The following is an 18,250-nucleotide window of genomic DNA, read 5'->3' as shown; positions in this document are numbered from 1 at the left end:
GAGTCTGTTTAGACGCAGAGTTCAGATGCCAGGGTCACCTGGATAATGTTCATGTGACAACTGAAGTCTGAATCAGGTCGAGCTAGTTCATTCAATCTCTCTTGTTTGCATAAACAACCTTCGCCTAGCTTTAACAACCACAGAAGTGAAATGAGAAGACGCTGGCCTAACAGTTACAGAGCTGAAACTTTGCTATAGAACTGCTGATTTACTGAACTTATATTGGAAAATGACAAATATCGATGAAAAACAGAGAACATCTTAACAAGAGGATAAATGCAGTCTGAATATCTAAATATATCAATTATTTAAAAGTGCATATTATCAATAACTCTGAGTTTTGTTCTTTTATAAAAAGAAACTCACTCCTAATCCCAAAAGAACGGGGGGGGGGGCTTCAGACTGTTGCAATGTATTTATTGCTTAAGCTTGTTTTGCCATAACCACGCTCATAACCAACTCAAAAATATATCCACTGTGATTTGTTAAAAATTTAGTCAAATACTTTGCCAAAATGATTTCCGTTAAATGCCAATACATAATGATAACTGTGATATAAATATATACAAGTTTTAATTTGTTTTTTATATTATTTATGTTGTTATGTTTCTGTTTAAATTATTTTACTATTTGTTGTTGTGGAGTCTTAATTGTATTTCTATTTATTTTTTCCTTGTAGTTCTTAAATGTATCAGTTAATGTTGAAATATATACATTTTTGTTATATATTTATTAACATTTTAGCCTGAGTTTCCGCTGATTTATTTCTCAAATGTCTTTTCTATGCCTGTTATTAACTCCTATTTAAATGTATTTGACGGCTTTAAACCACCAGATTAAGTCTTCACACATTTCTTTCTCTATTATTCATAGTTAAAGTAAGACATGTTCACAATCATTAAAGCAGCAACACATTATCTAAAGGAAGGGACTGAACCTTAAGATAGACCCTGAGAACCTGTTGTCTGAAAGTTAAATTATCTGAGGTCAAAAATGAAATTTGTTTTATTTTTTGTTCATCCTGGAGAGTGACAGTCAATGTTAGTGAGCACCTAAAGAGCTCTGCATCCTGAAGCTCGTTACAAATAACCAACAAATGAAGACAAAGGTTGAAGACGTCTCCAACTTCTTTTAGTGTTCTTTAAACCGCTCTCTGTATTTAGAGATGGGCTGCTCCAGTGAGAACAGAACAGATGGGTAATGTTTTATAGGGTTACACTTGAACAATACAGTTGTTGGTTGTGTGATGTCAGCTCTTCACTCTCTCACTCACTCAATCAATCAATCAATCAATCAATCAATCCCCCCCCCACTGTAAGATGGATGAGAGGAAGCAGCAGCCACAGATACATCATTGTTTCCTCTCTGCAGCAGGACAGAATGAATCCTGTGCTGGCCGAGAGGTCAGAGCAACAGAGAGGGCCGCTTTCCCCCCCGTGGGCACCACCCGATCCGACGGCCCCTCCAGCACAGACACCAGAGCATGACCGCAAGGAGTCTCGGTTTGCCTCAGACAGCCTTGGAGGAGCAGATGGGACTAGAACTAGAGTCATGAAACCACCTGGCTTTGGAGGGCGTAGACAACTCTATGGAGCCGGCTGCATTCAAACATAAGAGTCAGGGCTGCTTCACGTGGCTGTGAGTTCACACCTGTCACTTTTTAAAAGTCACAGTGAGGAGCTCAAACACTGTTCATATGTCGTACTGCTCTGCTCCAAGTTTTCAAATAGAGTTAAAGTAGGAGGTCTGATGGATTGTTCTCATTTCACAGCTTCAGGACTGATCAACTCAAAAAGGCTTATCACTGCTTATTTGAACGAAGCCAGGAGGCAACTAAAGTGTGCTAACATTAGCCTGCTAACCCAACAAGGCAGGCCACAGGTGACTGCAGCTCGTGCCAAGGACAATTTTTTCCAGCCACTTGCGCTAAACTCCTTCGTGCAAATGCGACTGGAGGCAGGTTGGAGGTGTGTCTCTGGAGGAGAGCGGAGGATTCAGAAGAGTGGAGGTGTGGCCAAACAGCAGTTTGTTTTGGTTTCATGCTGGCACACAAGGGCAACATCTACTGGATCAAAAAGTCTCACATTCTTCTAATAGAAACTATCGAAAAGGGCTGAAATCAATTTAAAAAAATAACATCTATTTCAATATTTTAAACCTTGCCAATGTAGACAGTGTGCAGGAGATAGCCTGTAATTTTTGTTAATTAAAAACAAGAAATGACCCACTACTGTGTGCCTAGGACTTTTTTTTTTTTTATTATTGTTGCCGTGGTAAAAAGACAAGTAACTCAATTGTTTGATTTGAATGTTTAATATTCTGGTATGGTGATAACCCTATAGAGTCTTTAATGCTCAGATCAGTCCAGGGAATCCCTTCAACATGTCATACAGCCCCGGTCCTGATGAGCAGTCTGCGGCTCAGCGAGCGCTCCGTCATAGATATATGACAGACTGTGAAGGAACTCAAAGTGCCGGCTTCACGGGCGACTCTGTGGTCATCCCTTTGACCTCTACACCTGACCTCTGACCACTGTGTGTAATGCAGCGCAGCACAATGTCTGCTCTGTCCTCCCCGCTGCTTTGGGCTGACAAAGCGCACGGCCCCCGCGGTGACGCCTCGCAGCGCCCCTCAAGTTCACAGAGCACGATCAGAGCTCAGCGCGAGCAGGGAGCGACGGAGGGAACTGACTTTAGAAGGGTTTTATTTATTCATGATTTTGAGACGACAAAATACTAAAACAGCTAAAACACACACGTCTCTCAATCTTACATCCACATCAAACAACTCGTTGTATTCTCTGCCCGATGCGTTACCACAAAGCATCCTCAGATCCTTTTAAGATGCAAGAAAAAGAAGAGGACCTGATCTATGATACTTGACCTTTGAACCTTTGAAATACTAGTAGAATGTTTTTAAACTTGAAAGCCGGTTTTTACCTTCATAGACCTTTTTAATCTAGAAACATTGTTTTTTATATCTATTAATATACCATTCATTTCTATTTCAACTACACTGCTAAGGGAAAAACTTCATTGTTTATTTTTCTTGCACAATAAAATTAAAGACATAAATCTGAATCTAAAAAACTGAATTCTTTTTTTTTTCACATGCAGCAGAAATTTAAAATTTTGACCTTTAAACCAGGTCAAATGAAATGAGAAACATAAAGCTGCTACAGATTTATACATGCTGAGCAGACGTTCCAAGATAAATATTGAACTTCACTTTTCAGCTGTTTGGGAAGAGATAAAAATATTTTTTGCAATAATTCTTCACATAACACACCATCATCATCTAAGCTCTTGAGACAAGATTACAAATATGTTCACCTTATAAAGAAAAGGTGTAAAAGTTAGGAAGCGGTCATTAATATGAGGAGTATTGTCCTTCTCTTGTAGCTATAGTTACTCCTGCCCTTTGTTCTGTTTACTTATTTTAACATTTTATTTTACCTTGTCTTTTTTTAATTACGTGCCTTTTGTTAAAAAATGATTTATGTAAAAATCAAGATTCTTATCTTCCGAGATTTTAAATAGATTCATAACTTCCAAAAATACTTCTTTTTTTTTTGGGCTAATCAGTCACTCCATGCTTATGATAGCTCTTTAACTCAGTAGAAAGCCAAATGGAGCAGCAAGAAATTCAGCCAGTCTCACAGATGACTGGAGTAGATCCTGAAGTATGTACTAATTCAAAAACAGACTTTGAATCATGAATCCAAAATCGTTTTGAATCAAAATCGAAACGTGAGACACCCATGGATTCCCAGCCCTGCTATATACATATCTGTTTTGCACTTGAATCACTTTTGAAAGCATGCATCTCATTCTGTATTAATGTGATGAATGGGTATTTGTATTTAATTGATAATAAACTTCAGGTTAACCCTTCTTCTTCTTGGACGTCACAGCGTTTGGCCACACTCCAGCCTTTCATATCAAACAATGAGGTGAAGGCCACTTTTTACAGCCTCTGACTCTTCTCCATAGAGCGGCCATCAGAGTATGTTATATGTTAAACTAATGAATGTATGTCTTTATCTGTACTAATCCCGGCGGGTAGGCCCGGCCGAGGGTCACACTGTGGTCAGGGGGGGGGGGGGGGCTCCGTCACCGCTGCTTGACACACTCAAAGGAGCAACTTCCCTTTCATCATACCAGGGGTCAGAGTTTTACTGCCTCACAGAGCCGAGCGGCGCACTGCACTGTGCAAACTCAGGCCTGCAGCGGCCATCTGATAATAATCATCTTACAACACAAGCAGCCGAGCCTGAAGCCACAGGGATGTGACTGTGGAGGCACCACGTTACAAACATTACATGAGAGGTCTGACACAGGACGCTCAGAGTGCAACACTGCTGCTTCTGAACACACCGATCTCAGATTTGTAAAAAATAAATAATAATAATAATAATTAAAACTGCTATGTCAGGTAGCGGCTCTTTCAATCTCTTGAACTTCACTGAAGCTTCGTACAGTATGCAAAGTAACTGCAGTCAGGCAATGAGACTGACTTCAGTTGGGAACTCCTTAGGGAGGTTTCTTACCGTCATTGCAAAATGTGCACATTTTCGGCCACTGCTCTGGGGCCCTCTAATGGTCTGGGGGGGGCCCCAAGACCGATGCACGTACATGTACAGTTACTTTCCAGTTGAGTGACCATCCTGTCTTCGTAATATATATTTTCCATAAGTGTTTGATAAGTGCATTTGAGGGATCAACACAATAAATGACTAAATCTATCTATCTCTACAGATCGGAGATAGATCTAAGAAAGATAACAGCCGATGTATCGTTATTGGATCCCACCCCCCCCCCCCCAAAATTGATTTTGCTATCAGCCCCAAAAATCCCACATCAGTCGGGCCCTAGTGTAAACTCATACTCAACATTGGAGTGTACATGTGTCTCTGCTGCAATGGATCAATCACATCCAATTTATCTAGTGTAAGAAAAATCATCATTAAAATAAGCGAACACAGTAATGTTCAGGCCCTCAGTGAGGATCTGTTCCTTTGATTTGCTACTTTACTGTTTTTCTTTTGACATTTTACAATTGAACAGATAGATAGATAGATAGATAGATAGATAGATAGATAGATACTTTATTGATCCCGAGGGAAATTCAAACAAATAACCAACAAATGATCCAAATCGGAGAAAATGATCAGATACAGCCGCCTCCACGCTGCAGATCGTTACCACTGAACAGCCCAGCAGTTAAAATATTGAGCAGGCAATCAGGGAATGTTTGTCCTCAACTGTGTGTGTGTGTGTGTGTGTGTGTGTGTGTGTGTGTGTGTGTGTGTGTGTGTGTGTGTATTTAGGTAATGAGAACAGTAACTGTTTAGCAGATTCCTGTCGATGTGCACAGCTCTGTGTGTCTTTTCTGTTGACTGTTAAATGACTCTGGCGCCTAGTGAGGATCAACAGGCGGTCGTATTAACAGATTCTCTGAATTAAAAACTGTATTTAGCGGTAGTTGGTCCAGCAGAGGGCGCTCTGACTCCATAGTTTACAGTAGTCTGCAGGATATGTCGCCAAGCAACACAGATAAGCAGACAGCTGTTGGCACTACAATGTGTTGACTATAATGTCAGAAAGTCTTTTAAGACAGCGGTCTTCAGCATAGTCATATTGATATGAAGTCGGTGAAAAATCCTCATGCAGCCCTTCTAGCTAAAGAAAAAAAGTGTAAAAAGTCGCGAGCAGGGGATTTTTCTGCTTCTCAAATGTTTAAAATCAGTCGGGCTCCACTTGCATTGAAACAGCTGCTTAAGGGTTGCTCTCCTCTTATTCTAATGTCTCAATAAGTGTCACCTACATGTAATGACTGCTGACAGGAGCCCCTGATTTTCCCTCTGAAATGGAAATAGTGTTTTCAAAACTGAAACTCCTCAGCTGCTCTTTTACAGCCCCCCGACAACTGCGTCCTCCGGCTCTGCAGTTTTCACAGGAAAGCCTTCCCTACCCTACATACCAAGTTCAGTGTTTTACAGCTGCCTGTAAACTCATTCTCCGCCCAAATTCAAACTCAAATTGAAGACGTTTACGGCCTCTGGCTATGCTATGTGTTGAATATCACAGAGCCTTGACAAAAGCTGAGCTCACAGATCATCGGTGCACCAACTGTCCCCTGTGCTGATAAACGCATCCTTTAAAAAATACAGTGTATAGCAGCTTCCTCCACCACACTCCCCTGCAGCTCATTAGCAGCTGTTAAGAGCCTCAGGTTGTGCCGGGATTCAGCAAGCCAACGCCTCAGGACTCACTGCCAGCCTCGGCCTGTAGCTCATGGATCAAGTGGAGGTTGTAAATACTTTCCCGGGTTACGTGGAGGTCAGCGGCGGAGCGGGCCATTAATGCTTCAAGAGCAACATCCCACTGACCCTGGTCACCGTTCCCATAGCGCTCACCGCCTCCTCCCCCCACGTGTCCTTCAGTCCACACACAACAACAAAATCACAAGCACAGCCTCGGGGGAAGAGCTCCGAGATCAACGTGAGCTGGAAGGTGTTTGTCGGCTGAAATGAAACGTTTAGGAGGAAGAAGAGATTTGATCAAAGTGATGGTTAGAGTCTAAATTCTTCCTTGAAACTCAGAGGAAGGATCAAAAGTCATAAATAGAGAATCGTCGTCGCATTTATTAACTGCATTGTTAGAGTAGGAGTGTGATACTTTCAAACCTGCACACACGTATACATACTAAGCTGCCTAAATGACTTAAAGGAACAAACTGTTTCTACACTTCTCCAGTTTACTGCCTCTGATGGGCAGTTACACCCACAAAACAAAATCTTTAAAGAGGACATATCATCCCCCTCCTCCACCTTTTCAAACAGTCCCCTGTGGTCTAAATGAAACATCAGTGCTGTGCTTTGGTCAAAATATAACATGAATCAAGCACCAGAGGAGGTTTGTGACCCTGTATAAACCAGCTCTCTCAGAACGTTCCGTTTTGGTGTGTGTGTCTCTTTAAATGCAATGAGCCCCCCCCCCCCCCGCCTGAGTTTTCCTGGTAGACATCACTCCTCGGTAGTGAGAATAAAAATGGCGGACCTGCACAAATGTTTTGTTCTAGGCTGGGGGTGGAGTTTATGGGTGGAGATATCAGGGGAGGGAAGGGGATTTTTATTTATTTACTAGGAGTAACTCTTTGTACTAGCTTTGTGAAAACGGCCCCAGGAGTGCATGAGACTGCTTTTTTTTAACCAACACTGACGGTGCGTTCCATTTACCTCAGCCCTCGGAGGTAGGAATGACGTTACACCCAAGTAAAAGGCATTGAGGACGCCTCCAGGAGTATCTTAGTTTTGTTAGTTAATACCAGGCGATAACAACTCACCAAGGCCCCATGTCCACCTACAGTTTTTACCAACATCTTTTTACAATTTTTTTAAAATGAGGAGAGCGTTTGCAGCAGGAGGCAGCCCCCCGGATAAAAAAAGCACAGTGTCCAGCGTCCTGTATCCGTTGACATGCTCCTCGACATATTCCCTGAAAGTTAATAACATCCTCTGTGCTCCGTGTCGGCTGGAGTAAAAATGATCTCAAATTTAAAAACATGCAGTAAAAAGTATCGGAGCAGTGGCTGTTGTCAACAGACTGTTGTCATAGAGACAAAACGGATATGCAGCACACTTCTTCTCAGCGCACAAACGTAGCTCCCAAGCGCACAGCCAGCGCTTTTCTGCCTGGAAAAGATGCCATGTGGACACGGGGCCTTACTATGACCACTGTTTTAATATGTTGTCTAACTTAAATCATGGCCTGATGTTCCTCTAGATTTTTCTTTTGATGATGCTTACCAAAAAGGAAGCCATGAAATGATCATTTTTAAGATTTCCAACTTTAACACCTTGTAAGCTAGAACCCGCCGTTATCACATCATCCAGTTAATATGTGTGTTTGAGCTTTCCCCCCTCCTCCACCAGAAGAAGATGGCCGCTGTGTTTTCCTGCAGAATGGTCACAGATTGATCTGAAGTGGTTGTGTTTATGAAGTGTTGCTGAGATGTGTGTTGTTGCTGTGGCATCACCCTCTGAACCTCTCCATCCTGATCGCACGCGTTGCCTGGAAACAGCAGCGTCAGGATGAAGGACGTTCAGCCGCTCAGGAGGACAGAGGACCCTCCTCGACATAACTGGCCTCATCCCTCACTGTTCACTGACCCCGTTATTTACACGTTATATTCATGTCCCTGGATCCTGTGTTCCCTCTTAAACCAGCAGCAGTCAATAAGAGAAAGTAGATCGTTCTGCATTTTTATTTTCTCATACGGCTAAATCCAAACACACATTGTTTCAACTCAAAGTGACGACAACTACAACCAACGATGAAACCGCATGTTGGACCAGCCAGACTAAAATTAAGAATTCTTCATATGAAAATAATAAGGAAAAAGAAAATTGGAAAAGAGGAAGAGATTTAAAAATGTGACTTTTTATCATGATGAAGGTACATGTGGCTTTAGATGTATTTTCATGTCTTGTCTTTTGGCTCTGCAGGAGAGTCGGCTCTTATTCCTTTGATCCCTTCTCATTTGTACAAACACATACATGTTTTTTATTGTGTTTTTATTGTGTTTTGATTTTACAACACTTCAGTCAACTTTGTTTTTAAATCTACTTTAGGAATACATTTGGATTGGATTTATGCTGATAGGTCCATTTTCTGTCATTCTCTGAGAATCATTTACTAAAACGTCTTTGAAAAAGAAATCAAAACTCTATATTAGTGTAGTTATATCACTTATATCTTTTAAAACTCGTACACTGCCAACAGAAGGCTGATGCTTTTTATCTTTAAATAAATTAAAAAAATAAAAAGCCCCACAATGAATGTTTAAAAAACTGGATCAGGGACAATTTAAATTGATGAGTAAATCATACATTTCTTTATTTTTCAAAAGCAGAATGTAGCCTCTGCACGTTTAAAAAAAAAAAGAAGAGTATCCCATTGTCTTCTTTTGTGTCGTCGATTCAAATCATCCCGAGTTATCATCCATTTATGATCGTATCCCTCTGTATCAATTTATCCCTAATAAAAAAAAAACAAGCACTGAAAACTGAAATGTTCCTAAATGCTTAGACGTTCACAGAATACAAAAAGAAAATCAAACAGGCTTTGATTTGTTTAAAGATAAAACACATCAGCCTTCTGAAGATAGTGCTAGATAGAGTTGTTTTTTTATAGATTTATTTTGGGGCTTTTTGTTCCTTTATTCAGAGAGAGAGAGGGGGGGGGGGATTGACAGGAAAGGAGCCACAGGTCGGATTTGAACCCAATCTGCCCACTTGGAGGACTAAAGCCTCTGTGCACTGATCACTAACCACTAAGCTAACGGCGCCCCTTAAATTGGAATTCTATAGAAAAATGAGAATGTAAAAAAAACTGTGATACAATCTGAAACACAGATCACTACACTGGGTTCAACATATTCTTTATGTTGAACCCAGTGTAGTGATCTGTGTCATATCATGAGAATCAGTCTCTCATCACTATGTTTTTATCGTAGTTTAAAAAGTGAAACCAACTCAAAGAAATCCGTCCAATCCTCGGGTTAGGTACGAATAAAGATTTGCTGAATTAACAATATAATTGCTTTAATTTAGATTGAAAAAAGAAGTCCACATTTAAAATGGTAAGTTGTTGTTCTTGTTGATTTTGAACCTCTTCGCTGCTCCGTTACTCCTTACAGCACATACAGGAGCCGGCTGTGATAGCACACTTTAAGATCCCTCCATTCATCAAAACGTAGTCTTTAAATGGTTAACCATCTGCTGCGGAGCGTGCTGGGAGATAAATCACTTTGTTTGAAATGCTAATCAGCCTGGCGCAAGAATTTTCTCCAGTCTGCTGAAATTATCTAGTGAAGGGTGGAGTCCTCACGTTGGACTTCTTTGTTTCACTGTATGTGAAATCATCTAAAAGAACCTTTTCAGAACATTTCTCTTTTTCTTTGTTTCATGGCAACAGGGTTTCAAAACACCGTGTGAGGCCTGTTTCCAGATAACGAACCTGAGTGGTGTGAAGTAGAAAATAGAAACTGTAAAAGAGACAGTATTTACTGCTGGTTGTAGAGATGTAACGATGATTCAATTTAAATAAAAGTACGAGATTACTTCAGCTTTGTGCAGCCTTATAATACCAACAACAGCAATAACATGATTAGTTATGATGTTAAACATTTAAATCTTTTACACTAAAGGTGAAACGCTCAAAGCAAACCAGAACAGTACACACTTTTAAATTGGATCTGAAATCTGTCATTTTAACTGTTTCTTTAGGACTCTGTATTGTTCTAAATGTATTTTAATGTATACTAATATAGTGTACTTTGGTTTTATGTGATTGAATGTTGTACATTTTTACTCTGTGTGTTTACCTGAAGGCCTTCGCAGTATCTATAACATCTGTGTGTGTGCAGCACATCAGTTTCATGCTGTGTTGAAAATTATTTAAATTGCATTGTCCCTATTTTTTAAATAAATAAAAATTCAAAATAATGGGGCCCCGGCTGCCTAGTGGTTAGTGTGTGGGCCCCATGTACGGAGGCTATAGTCCTCAAAGCGGGCGGCCCGGGTTTGAATCCGACCTGTGAATTATTTCCCGCATGTCAAACCTCTCTCTCTCTCTTATTTCAGACTCCACTTTCCTGTCTCTATAGCCTCCCAAAAATAAATAAAAATAAATAAATAAAAAATGATATTTTGGCCACAAGAGAACATTACCACTACCTGAAAACACAGCTGGTTTGTTTTGATGTATTTTTTATTATTATTATTTATATTTTAATGATCTATTTTCATTTTTCAGAGAGTTCAGAGTATTAAAGTTATGACTGCATGTGGTGCAGATGTTGTAAAATCATTGAGTAATTGTGTTTAATAATCTTGATCTTAACATCTATTGAAATAATCCTGATTCTCATTTCCACCCTAATCAAGCAGCTGTACGTCTAAGTGTGAGCGTAATGTGTGTGTGTGTGTGTGTGTGTGTGTGTGTGTGTGTGTGTGTGGCTCTTGTCACCTTGCTGCTGTTGACATAGATCCACTGATAGCTGACGGAGTCAAGTTAAGAGGAAGAAGACATGATGGATCACATCTGCCCCCCCCTCCCTGCCTCCACCTTCCCCCAGCAGCCGCCCCTCCTCCTCCTCTACTGTACTCCTCCTGGCTCATCATTCAAGAATCACAGCAGGAGGGAGGGGGGATTGTATCCTGTCCCTGCCCCACCCACTGCCAGCCGTCCCCTTCACCCCGAGGGACAGAAGTAACCCCTGCAGCACCAACCAGTGCTGGGGCTGACAAAGCACTTTCTTTCAGCTTAGCGGCCTTGCAGTGCCAGCCTGCAAACCCCCGAGGCCCAAACACAGATCTACACAAACACTACCCCCAGCATGTCTTCAATCTGCTTTCTGCTCCTTCCTCTTCTGCCGACTTCAATTAGGTTAAAACAAGCACCAAGCACAGTATAGGGGGTGGGGGGGGGGGGGAGACAAGCCAAATTCCTGGTCAATTCAAAGATCAATGGAAATTGAGTTTGTTCTTCAAATGTGGTTATGTGGAGGAGCCGGGGCTGAAGGAGGGTCAGGCTGCTTTGTCTTCTAAACAACAATGTGAGGTGATAGAGAGGCTGTTACAGCAACACTTCTCACTGCTCAGCGACGGCGTAACCAGCTGGACTTTAACATCTGTAACATCTGTCCGTCTTAACACAGAGTAACAGGCTTAAAATATTTTTACTGATTAATTAGGGCCTGGTATTTCACTAAAAACACCTGCCCTCAACCCCCCTTCAGGTTCCTGCTTAGCCGGGATTCTGTTTAAAAAATTAAACAGACAAATAGAGAAAAGTGTTTGTCACAGATTCACAGAGAACATGTTGACGTCATTACGTTTCTGTCAACTTTTTCAACAAAATGGGGAAAAAAGAAAGAAAGAAAGTGTTGCGGTTTAAAGCGTTTGAAGTGAACAAAATGAATGAAAATGATCACAAATAAAAAGCTTGAACTCGAGGGAGTTTGGACTTTTCGAATTTAGGAATGACAAATGATTCATGGATATAAACCGTAGGTTGACAAATCATTTCAGCGCTATAAGACGTACTGTACATTTCTCCATAGATAACAATGGATGGTGAGCCATTTTCTCTTTATTGAATTACACTTTTTAAATGAAAGGCTGAATTAAAACATCTCATTTCAGACTGGCTCACCTTAAAAGATGGATTTTTATTTTATTATTATTCATTACTTATTTAAAGAAATACAACATGCACTTTGTTATTCCAAGTCAGTGCTTAAAACCAAATCAGTATTTTTCTTTTCTTGAGAGAGATACAACTATTCTTGTAAAAACTGTAAAGATTGTATATTTCTAAAAATACATTTAAAAAAAAAACTATTTTTTATTTCAGTCCTTTGTAAATGGTGAAAGAAAAACGAAAATGCACATTTATTTAGGTTGACTAATGATACAAATGTAATTCTTATTAAGGGCTGTTATAATACTTTTTAAACGGATTGAGCCTTCTTTGGTTCATTTATTTAGCTTCCTTTACTTATTTGGCCTGAAGGTTTGAAGGCTGTCGCTCCATGACTGACTTTAAATGACACTTCTGTTTAATGCATCAGCTTTATTTACAGCAACTCAACAAGCTCTCTGTCTAATGTCAGAATGAACAGTTTATATTAATTGATGTTTATTTTTTATTTGAATTCTATTTGAAAAGTCTTCAGACCCAATCTGAGATGTATTTGGACACACTGCATGTAACTGACTCTCTGCAGGCCTTGATGCTTAATAATTATTCTCCTTGATGAGCCCACTGTTGTTCTGTAATCCACACACACACACACACACACACACACACACACACACACACACACACACACACACACACACACACACACACACACACACACACACACACACACACACACACACACACACACACACACACACACACACACACACACACACACACACACACACACACACACACACACACACAGGAGAACCTACAGTCCGTGTACATCACGTTCACGTAGGTCACGCTGAGTGTGCTCGGAGAAGGCAGAGTTAGAGGAATTTTAATCTTGGAAATGTCAATAAATCTTCAGTCACCCGCATGGGGGGCACGATATGAGACGATATGGCGCCTATAGGACAGACGCTGCTGCAAGGCATTGTGGGCCTTATTTTGGGCCTGGAACAGGTCGATATTAAACTTGTAAGAAAAATTTAAAAAAAAAATCGTACGCAAACTGGATGTTAAGAGAGCTTTCTTCACAGATGTCATATCTTTATTTTACTTCATAACAAGGTCGGTGCCATCGATGATATACAACGAGAATAAACTCGTTGTGAAATTCTAATTAAGCAATCTTTTCTCAATCATCTGTGCATCTCTCCACGCCTTCCTTCATGTGCATCTTTTTGTTTCCCCGTCCTGTGCAGCGCAGTAGCAGCTCCGGATTTTGGGGACTAGAAAGAGCTAAATGGCTCCAGGGCGTTCTCCAAGTTCAAAAGTTCACCTTTTACGATCTCCCCGAGCCTGACTGACCACCTCCAAATAAAAACATTCCGACCTCTGTTCCCAGCGAACCCAACTCCTGCTGCACAGAGGAGAGCGCACGCCAACAAACAGAAATAATAAAAGCCAATTCATCCATTTCCACTCAAGAAAAAACACACTAAACAACCAAACCAAACTCATTTCCAGGACAAATTAGGCGCTTTATCATCCGAAACGGAGCATTTCACCTTGTGAAAATGAATTTTAAAGTTTCATTTCAGCTGATAAAAATGATTAATGGTGTTTTCTCCTCTCGTCATGTATTGTGTAGGCTGTGTAGTTAAGAAGGTGGCAGTGTCTGTCAAGTGATCAGGCAGCAGGGTGCTCAGATAAGACTAATTAAACAAATAGGGCAGCCACGCTGTCACGTCTGCAGGTAAGGAAAGGTGGGTTATACCTTGCACGTGCGTGCATGTGTGTGCGTGTGTGTGTGTGACAGAAGGAGAGAACATGCAGACGCACGCTCCGGGTCCGGTTTGCCTACCGTTGACGGACTTGGCGTTGTTTGTCTCCGGGTAGTCGAACCCATTTGTCCTCTTCTCTATCTCCATCCTCCTGCATGGGCTGATCCCGAGTCAGCCCCACGAAGCCCCCTCACCGACACGGAACCCCCGGCACGCTGCTGCTGATGGTGGGATGACAGTGCTGCTGCTGCGGGTCGTGGTCGTGGTCGTGGTCGTGGTTCAGGTGCAGTCTGAGGTGAATCACCGCTTTGTCCCTTCCCCTCAATCCGGCTCAGCTCACTGCTCGGACCGCCGTCCCATGATTTAGCCTCACACTCACTGCTCTCAGTCAGCAGGGAATAACTGGGTCCACACCCCCAGGGATGGTGCGTTCACGGACTACAAAGGAGGCTGGAGGATAGCGGCGTCTTCTGTCCAAATAGATATCAGTGCAACAAGAAGCCTGAGCATTATAAATGTTAAAGACCAAGACCATGGGACATGTGAAGTAGGAAACACAATAACCTTCATTTCATTAGGATATTTAAAGGTTTATTTCCTAAGTGACGAGTTAACAACGAAGTAGTTGAATAATCATACAACCTACTTTACAGTTATTCACATAAAAAAGTGCCAAAGCCAAATATAACAAAAAACTAAGCCAGAGAAACTTATTCTAAAGCATTTTATTTTCTATATTCGACTAAATTCTCTGTAAGATGTTATTGTTTTATTTGAGCTCACAGGACAGTTTGCTGTATAACTAGCCTAATTCCGTGCGTCAGACAACACGCGTGAACTCACACTTTTTTATACATATTGAATTTAAAAGTTTTAAAGTTAAGAATCTATTAGAAGAAGAAATCAGATTATTTCCCCGCACCGTGATTTAATATCATCTGGTCCGGTCAATCCCACATGACCTGAAGGCAACACAAACCAACATACAGATTACGCAACAGATGGACTTCAGCGTGACGCGGATGCATTTTGGGATATGGAGTCACTTTCTGCATTTGAATTTGAGCGTTCTTTTATTGAATAGACACTAAAAATGAAAGTGTTTTTTTTCTCTTCCTGCTCGTTTGCTAGAACTTGAAATACGGAGCACACATTCAGCATGAGCAACAAGTTTCATATTGACTACAGAGAATCATTCTCACTGGCCTAGTTGAAGGTGTTTGTAGCGCCGACTGGTGGAGAAACAAATAGTCCAGTTTGATAGTCTGAAGCAGGGAGGATTTAGCCAGCCAACGACGCTCCTGTAAGAATAATAAATAGTTACAACAACCAGTAGTGTAGTGGGTAGACTCTTACATTTTATAAGTGTCCCGTCCAGCAGAGGATAAACAGCCTCTGTCATTAACAGTGACATTCAAGGCTATACTCTTGCATAAGTAGTTAGTGTGTATTAGCCAATCAGAGACAGAGAAGGGAGGGTCATCCCTTCACCACACAGAAAGAAAAATGCAGCATACTGAATATTGTCAATCAATCAATGGTGTGAATCAGAGGAGTTTTAGAAGTGGGTATTTACTTATCATACTTCTGAAACATACTTACCCACACAGGAAAACAAAGAACACTTACTGTGGCATATATTTACTAAATGTTGAACATGTTTCAAGATGGAGCTTTATATTACATATCAAAAAGTCAGCACACTAAATGTCCTTTAAGTGGCGCTGATGAAGGCCTAGTGCTGAAACGCGTCCGTTGTTGTTTTGCTGCTCTTACCCAGATAAAGGAGACTTAAAGGACATTTAGTGTGCTGGCTTTCTTTCTGTCTCTTTTTTAGTCTTGTTGCAGTCGTGCACCTGAACCTGTGTTTACTGTCGAGTGTGCTCCTTTTTTTTTCGCTGTTTTTGATATCAGATATTGCCGTTTTATCAGAGCAGACTGACTGTCCCAACACCGTCTCTGACTGTAAGTGTAACAGTGAAGGTCAATCAAACACGATGCATATAATATATAGTGAAGCATATTGATCTTATAGGTCTACTGTCCAGGTAGGAATACTTTACAACGACCTGTCTGAAGAAACGAGGAGAGAGCAGATTCAGGGACTGATTTCACCTTCTTTAAATGCCTTTATTCATCTATCCCTTCCTTTATTAAATGTATTCTTCTTAATCTGTTTTTAATCCATTTTAATCCTTATTTTGATGTTTTAGTCTTCTGTCCTCAGATTATTTATTAACCTGCTGTCTTTTATTCTTCCATTTTTATCTTCAGTTTGTTTTCATTACCTGTGATGTGATGTCATCTCCCTCTCATCGCCCTTTATTTAATGTTCTTTAATTGTAATGCTTTAAAGCTTTAACTGCCTTTTGAGTTATTCCTGTTGTTTGCATTTGTATTTTTTTAGACCTCTCTCTGTTTGTTAAACTGTTGATGTTTGTTGTGTTGTTGATCTGACTTCCTTACTTTGCTTTTTCTGTCAAACTGTTAAAACACCAACATGTGTAATAGTTTGAAGTCAGAGACAGCGCTGATTGTGGGCTGACACCATGAAGCTACTCCAAAGAATATAAACCTTCTAATGGGTGATTTCTTTATGAACACAGCCACAGGTTGTAGAAATACTGTTGTGTGGGAAACATTTATAACTGACAGTCAGAGGTGGAAAGAGAACAAGTAAAAGTAAAAAGAAGCTTCTTTAAATTTTTACTTTAAGTAAATGTTATTTAGTTACTTTTAAAAAAAAAGGGATCTCTCCTGTGTAGAGCAAAAAGGTGGAGAGGATTGAAATCTAACATTTTTTTATTTAATATTTTTTTTTAAATTAAAGGCAAATCTTTACAAATGAAAGTGCAATAACTTAATAAAACAAGTCGACACATGCAGGACATTTAAAACCTTTAGGGAGGTATAGTGTGTCATTTTAGTCGAGACCATCCCATAAAACATTTTCAAACAATACAACCATTAAAGGAGGCATAAATTGTGGATTCTGTAGACCGTCCTTCTTTTCTTCACCAACAAACACCAACAACAGTCATACTCCAAATATATCAATGCAAACAGGTCAAGGTCATACGTGTTGTGACTTTCCCTAAATGACCCAAAGAAGACTCAAATCTGAGTATCAGGGACATTCAAAATGTTTTAAGACAAGACTGCATGCACTGCAGTTGTTGATATTCTTCTTCTGTGGTGTTTTTAGGCGGTTGACACTGAGCACATGTTACCAGAGAATCACCATGTACAGTGATGTGTGTTAGCTTGTGTGTGCTCGTGTTATTGGAAAAAAAATGTTTCACCACTAAAGCACAACACCAAATGACAATCACTTGGCTTTACCCGACCTGAAGACTTTTAAAGTGTCCAAATCTAAATGTAAGAACTTATCTGATAGACCGGGGTGCCAACAGGCCCCAGATGTTTCCCTTTAGTTTTTATCTCACGGGAACTGTATCCACTCAGTTCAACATTTCTCTGTTCTGCCAATCAGCTTGAATCCTATGACTAAATCTTTCTCATTCTGTATCAATTAGTTCATTTCAAACTTGTTGGGATTATTGGGATTTCTACACATAATACAAATCATGCAATTGTCTTTTCTTAAATAATATAATATGTGTAGTTGTTTCTCCTCTAGATGCCACCCTGGGGTGCTGAAGGGGCGAGAAAAGTAAGGAAGATTTTTTCTTTTTAAACAAGAAAAGACAAGGTAATTTTTTCCCCCATAATAAATTATTAACCTTTTTGCCAAAAGTGAAGTTTTTTTATTACACTGCACTGATGGTGAATACAGAGTACCAGAGCACGCCTGACCCCCGAGAAGCAAAATCTGAAAAAAAAAGAAAAGAGAGAAAGGTGAAAAAAGGGAAATCAATCAACATCATAGGAAACAATCTCATATGACATTTTTATTTCTATTTTTTTTACAAATAATCATGTGAAAATCTGCTTCATGCTTAAAAACGGCCCTTACGCCTGAAAGGTTCTCATGTTACTGAGTGTAATTCCTCGTCGAGAGTGATTCAGAGACAGCAGAGTATGAAATGCTCTGTGAACATGAGTTATAGTTGTCTTCTCATAATGGACATGTGGTTATAGCGATTGTGCTGAGTTGATTTTGGAAGTGTTGGGTCCATTGTGATCATTTTTCCCACAAGTCCTGGCGCCGCCGCTGATGCCTCCAATGGCATGATGTTTTTAAAAAGAACGCTACAGTGGTTGCTTGGGTTGTAAACAGTAGTTTATTCTTGGTGTACTCAG

Source organism: Labrus bergylta, chromosome 2 (genome assembly GCF_963930695.1).
Source record: "Labrus bergylta chromosome 2, fLabBer1.1, whole genome shotgun sequence".
Classification (NCBI taxonomy): Eukaryota; Metazoa; Chordata; class Actinopteri; order Labriformes; family Labridae; genus Labrus; species Labrus bergylta.
This window is presented reverse-complemented; position numbering follows the sequence as displayed.